This window comes from Heptranchias perlo, chromosome 9 (genome assembly GCF_035084215.1).
Source record: "Heptranchias perlo isolate sHepPer1 chromosome 9, sHepPer1.hap1, whole genome shotgun sequence".
NCBI classification, from domain to species: Eukaryota; Metazoa; Chordata; class Chondrichthyes; order Hexanchiformes; family Hexanchidae; genus Heptranchias; species Heptranchias perlo.
The window spans coordinates 4,084,102-4,090,474 of NC_090333.1; positions in this window are offsets into that span (position 1 = coordinate 4,084,102).

Sequence of the window (6,373 nt, forward strand, 5' to 3'; positions counted from 1 at the left end):
TCTTTGGCGTCAGTAAGGGCCTTCACACCCGATTTATACTATATAAGTTTAGTGTTGACTTGAGGCCGCACAAGGATTTTTAACTCCCCAGAACCTGTCAGCATTACAAGTACCCACACAAGAATAGTTTTACACCACTGTTGGGTTTCTCAAGAACCTGGACGATGTGGTAGTTATTTGCACCTTCTTTGAATAACATTGTGAACAAAAAGTATTCTATTTGATGAAATATAATACAAAGATTGCTGCTGTTGGAGAGTTGCAACGAATGACCCCAAATGAGACTTTGTTTTACACAGAAATCACAACATGGAGAAGGGCCATTCAGCCCAACCAGTCCGTGTTGGTGTTAGTGTTGCCAACTCTGGTTGGACATTTCCTGAAGGTTTTGACACATGACCTCCTGCCTCCAATCGCCCCGTTCAGTCAAACAGCGTTTTATTTCACATCTCTATTATTTTTATAACTAATAAACCGAAAATGTTCAAAGAAAATTTTTAAAAATTATTTTAATACCTCGATAATTTTTCTCCCTGGGTTTGATCGCAGCAGTGTCCAGGAGATTAATCTTTAATTCCTGGAGACTCCAGGTCAATCCTGGAGGACTGGCAACCCCTAGTTGGCGTTTATCCGCCAGACGAGCAGGAGTCCTAATCCCACGTGCTCATATCCCTCGTTTTACCTACCTTAAAGTATTGCCAGTGCGGACTCCATGGGCCGAATGGCCTCCTTCCGAGCTGTAACCTTTCTATGATTCTATAAAACGTCAATAACTGTTCAGCCCTTTCCCAGCTAACCACAGCCCTAAAGGGGTTAAAGCAAAAATGGAATGCATGCATAGTTTTAAAGCCATTTAAAGCAGAGTATAAACACTTTAATCATTCCAGTATGTCTGCGGGCCCAGTTTCCACTTTTCACTGGTACCGTATTATGGGTTCAAGGAGGACAGTTTGGCATTGTATCACCAAATGCAAAGTCTGTTTTCAATTAGAGTCCAAGAGCTCACCAGTATTCTTAAGTTGTATAGTGTCTCGCAGCCTGCTGCTTCTCGTTTCATGATCATGACCTGTCGGTTCAGACTTGATAGGTTCTTTTGTGTATTAATATTTAGTAATAAAAATTGAACTCTGCAGGTCTCATTTACCTCATGCAGCCACATGCCTTCAAGGAGCTTGCTCCATGAGCTGTTCAAACCTCAGCTTCTAGTTGAACTGCTAATATCAGGAGATCCAAACTGAACCTCAGATTGCTAGTAATGAAAACCAGATTTCCATAGAAACCCAGAAGGATTTTCCCGTAAATAACTACTGTACAGATTTATTCACATCTAAAATATTTATCTTTAACAGACTCCGAGCATTGCAAAACTATGCTGCACTTTATGCAATGGGCTAACATGCATCGCACAGCCAAAACAGATCTTTTTCAATGCTGATATATTGAAGAACTCTAACGAAATTTGAGCACAGAAAGTGCACTCATTATTTCCTTTCCTCCATTTTCTGCCAATGTTCTCCTTCTCTTAAGAGCATTGGCTTCTTGCTGAATGGGTGGTTCCCCTGGTATCTCGGTATTCCCTCGAGTACAGAAGATTAAGGGGTGATGTAATTGAGGTGTTTAAGAAGATTAAAGGATTTGATAAGGTAGATAGAGATAAACTATTTCCTCTGGTGGGGGGAGTCCAGAACAAGGGGGCATAATCTTAAAATTAGAGCTAGGCCGTTCAGGGGTGATGTCAGGAAGCTCTTCTTCACACAAAGGGTAGTAGAAATCTGGAACTCACGCCCTCAAAAAGCAGTTGAGGCTGGGGGCCAATTAAAAATTTCAAAACTGAGATTGATAGATTTTTGTTAAGAGGATTAAGGGACACGGAACCAAGGCGAGTAGATGGAGTTAAGATACAGATCAGCCATGATCTCATTGAATGGTGGAACAGGCTCGAGGGGCTGAATGGCCTCCTCCTGTTCCTATATTCCTCTGGGGATTGGCCGATCGAGGGGAGATTAGTAGGTTTGCTCGGGGTTGGGGGGCCAAGGGGGATGCACTCCTGCTCCTCCTGGCCCACAAGCATTGCTGGAGAGGTTACCTGTTGGATCCGACCGTTCTTGCCTCCCTTGAGCAGACGGGTTTTCCGAGGAATCCTGACCCGCAGGCGTTAAGTCTGCAACAGAGATAAAATGTGAGCCACACGGCCTCATTAAATGATGGACCCGCCTCTGGAGTGCATTTAGTTGCCCGTCTCCCAACCCTCCTCTGTTAAAACTGGATGCGGGCGTGTTGGAGACGGGTTGGGGTCGGGTTTACGATTTTCAAATTTTTAATCCCCCACCCATCTCCCTCCCCGCCCATCCCGGGGGGTTTAAAATTACCCCCTGTGTAACTATGTGACACCCAGAGTGTTGCCCCTGACCAGTATATAAGAACATAAGAAATAGGAGCAGGAGTAGGCCATACAGCCCCTCGAGCCTGCTCCACAATTCAATCAGATCATGGCTGATCTTCAACCTCAACTCCACTTTCCTGCCCGATCCCCATATCCCTTGATTCCCCTAGAGTACAAAAAATCTATCTATCTTAGCCTTGAATATACTCAATGACTCAGCATCCACTGCCCTCTGGGGTAGAGAATTCCAAAGATTCACAGCCTTCTGAGTGAAGAAATTCCTCCTCATCTCAGTTTTAAATGGCCGACCCCTTATCCTGCGACTATGCCCCCTAGTTCTAAATTCTCCAGCCAGGGGAAACAGCCTCTCAGCATCTACCCTGTCAAGCCCTCTCAGAATCTTATATGTTTCAACGAGATCACCTCTCATTCTTCTGAACTCCAGAGAGTATAGGCCCATTCTACTCAACCTCTCCTCATAGGACAAATCTCTCATCCCAGGAATCAATCTAGTGAACCTTCGTTGCACTGCCTCTAAGGAAGTATATCCTTCCTTAGGTAAGGAGACCAAAACTGTACGCAATACTCCAGGTGTGGTCTCACCAAAGCCCTGTACAATTGCAGCAAGACTTCCTTACTCTTGTACTCCAACCCCCCTACAATAAAGGCCAACATGCCATTTGCCATCCTAATTGCTTGCTGTACCTGCAGGCTAACTTTTTGTGTTTCTTGTACGAGGACACCCAAATCTCTCTGAACACCAACATTTAATAGTTTCTCACCATTTAAAAAATATTCTGTTTTTCTATTCTTCCTACCAAAGTGAATAACCTCACATTTCCCCACATTATACTCCATCTGCCACCTTCTTGCCCACTCACCTAACCTGACTATATCCCTTTGCAGACTCTTTGTGTCCTCCTCACAGCTTGCTTTGCCACCTAACTTTGTATCGTCAGTAAACTTGGATACATTACACTCGGTCCCTTCATCTAAGTCATTAATATAGATTGTAAATAGCTGAGGTCCAAGCACTGATCCTTGTGGCACCCCACAAGTTACAGCCTGCCAACCTGAGAATGGCTCGTTTATCCCTACTCTCTGTTTTCTGTCTGTTAACCAATCCTCTATCCATGCTAATATGTTACCCCCAACCCCATGAGCCTTTATCTTGTGTAACAACCGTTTATGTGGCACCTTATCGAATGCCTTTTGAAAATCCAAATATACTACATCCACTGGTTCCCCCTTATCTACCCTGCTAGTTACATCCTCAAAAACTCTAATAAATTTGTCAAACACAATTTCCCTTTCATATTACTGTGTTGACTCTACCTAATCATATTATGATTTTCTAAGTGCCTGTTACCACTTCCTTAATAATGGATTCCAGCATTTTTCCGACGACTGATGTCAGGCTAATTGGCCTGTAGTTCCCTGTTTTCCCTCTTCCCTCCTTTCTTGAATAGCAGGGTTACCATTTGCTACCTTCCAACCTGCTGGATTGCAAGGTGCAAACATGCATTGTACAATGCCCAAAGAGATTCCTTATGGAAGTATTTAATCAGATCACCACTGGGAATGTTTTACTTTTGATAAATGAAACCAAGTGTGGCTGAATATATTATAATACAGAATTGTACATGATCAGAAAGAGCCACGGTTCAGAATACTCACTTATCTAAAATTACCTGCAGCTCATGAATATTAATGCTATTCTCTTGTATTCCTCCCAGTTTCAGATTCATGGTGTGCTGAAAGATGCATTGTCCCACTTGTGACAGGTGGGCTACTTAGGGCTAATGCAGTGAGAAATGACACCGATCGTCCCTAGAATTGAAATATGTCGGAGAAAGACAGATTAAACACCCACGTGGGTGACTTTGATTTTTATGTGAGTCTGTAACCTGTCGGGGTCACTGATTCTGATGCATCTATGTGACTAAAGCACCACATAAGAAATACACCAGATTCTGTAAATAGAAATATTGGGAACCAACGTCATTGTATTTAAACTACCGATCTTTTATCCCAAACATCAAACAGATATTAACTAACACAGTTAATTATTGATAAAATACAATCAAGGCCTTAGTTTATGGCCAGCTGTGAGGGCAATGTTAAGGTTACTGCTGGTCTTTAAACTCAGGCCTTTATTGGATGACGCCCCCCCCCCCTTATAAAAATTAAATGTTCAATAAATATCTTAATCTATACAGATTGCAATTTTATCTATCTGAAAATGTATTTCAGAAGGTGACAACTGACATCTCAACTTTTCTTATTAAAATTATGTTGAACCTTTATAAAGCACTGGTTCGTCCACAACTGGAGTATTGAGTCCAATTCTGGGCACCGCACTTTAGGAAGGATGTGAAGGCCTTGGAGAGGGTGCAGAAAAGATTTACTAGAATGGTTCCAGGGATGAGGGACTTCAGTTACATGGACAGACTGGAGAAACTGGGGTTGTTCTCCATAGAACAGAGAGGGTTGAGAGGAGATTTGATAGAAGTGTTCAAAATCATGAAGGGTTTAGGTACAGTAAATAAAGAGAAATTGTTCCCATTGGCGGAAGGGTCGAGAACCAGAGGACACAGATTTAAGGTGATTGGAAAAAGAACCAAAGGCGACATGAGGAAAAGCTTTTTTACGCAGCGAGTAGTTATGATCTGGAATGCACTGCCTGAAAGGGTGGTGGAAGCAGATTCAATCGCGGCTTTCAAAAAGGAAGTGGAGAAATATTTGAAGAAAAAAATTTGCAGGGCTATGGGGAACGAGCGGAGGAATGGGACTAACTGGATTGCTCGATGGGCCGAATGGCCGCCATCTGTGCTGTAACCATTCTATGATTCTATAAAAAAAAACAACCACACCAACTACAAATGATGACTCAAAGACTGAAAACGCTCAGCCAGCAGCTGTGGAGAGAACGTTTCAGGTGCAGACCCTTCTTCAGAACTGCTGATAGGAGCAGGAGGAGGCCATTCGGCCCCTCGGGCCTGCTCCGTCATTCAATCAGATCATGGCTGATCTGCATTTCAACTCCATTTACCCGCCTTTGCTGCATACTCTTACCTAACAAAAAAAACTACCCGCTTCAGTCTTGAATTGTCGCCCAGCATCCACGGCCTATCGGGGGGGGGGGAAAAAAAAAAAAAGAGAGGTTTTGAGGCAGTGAATGCCTGAGCCGTACAGACCAGGAAATTTACAGACTCAATGCTCACTCTTAGCTAGGATGGAGACTCGGGTGCAATAATTAGCCTCCGGGTCCCCTGAATTGAGGAGAGGGGGAAGAGAGGCAGGAGGGTGGAAGCATTGGCCGGGGTCCCACTTCTGATCATTAGACAGCAGACTCCATTGGCGCATGTTTAGTAAGGATACAATCGGACCCTGCAGTGATCCCCCTACAGCGAAATAGCCTTCTGACACTCGCCATCCGGGAGCAACGCAGAATGGGCATTTGGGTGAGGTCGCGGAGGATGCCCATGGAATCGCAGCCCAGCAAGCAGTCAGTGCCTGCAGGAAAGGAAGAGAAATTTGATGGAGAAAGGAGGAATAAGTTCTAAAAACAATTTATATACTGTTGAGGGAATTGAGGCAGACAGCTTTGCTGATTGTATTTTGAACACGGAGGGGGTGGGTGGTCATGCATGGTGTGCACAGCCTATTATGACTCCCCTGACTCACTGACATCTTACACCCTGTAAGGAGAGGATAACTTGCAAAATTCTGGTGGGTTTGAGCCAACTTCACCTGAAATAATCCAAGTTGGAATGATGCGAGAGGGGGCGTCAGCAGTCGGATGGAATCATAGAATGATACAGCACAGGAGGCGGGCCATTCGGCCCATCGTGTTTGTGCTGGCTCTTTGAAGGAGCTTTCCCATTAGTCCCACTCGCCCTGCTCTTTCCCCATAGCCCTGCGTGGATGTTGAATTAAGAGAGAGCATCGGCCTTATTTTTCAAAAGGCAGTGTTCGTATAGACAGTAC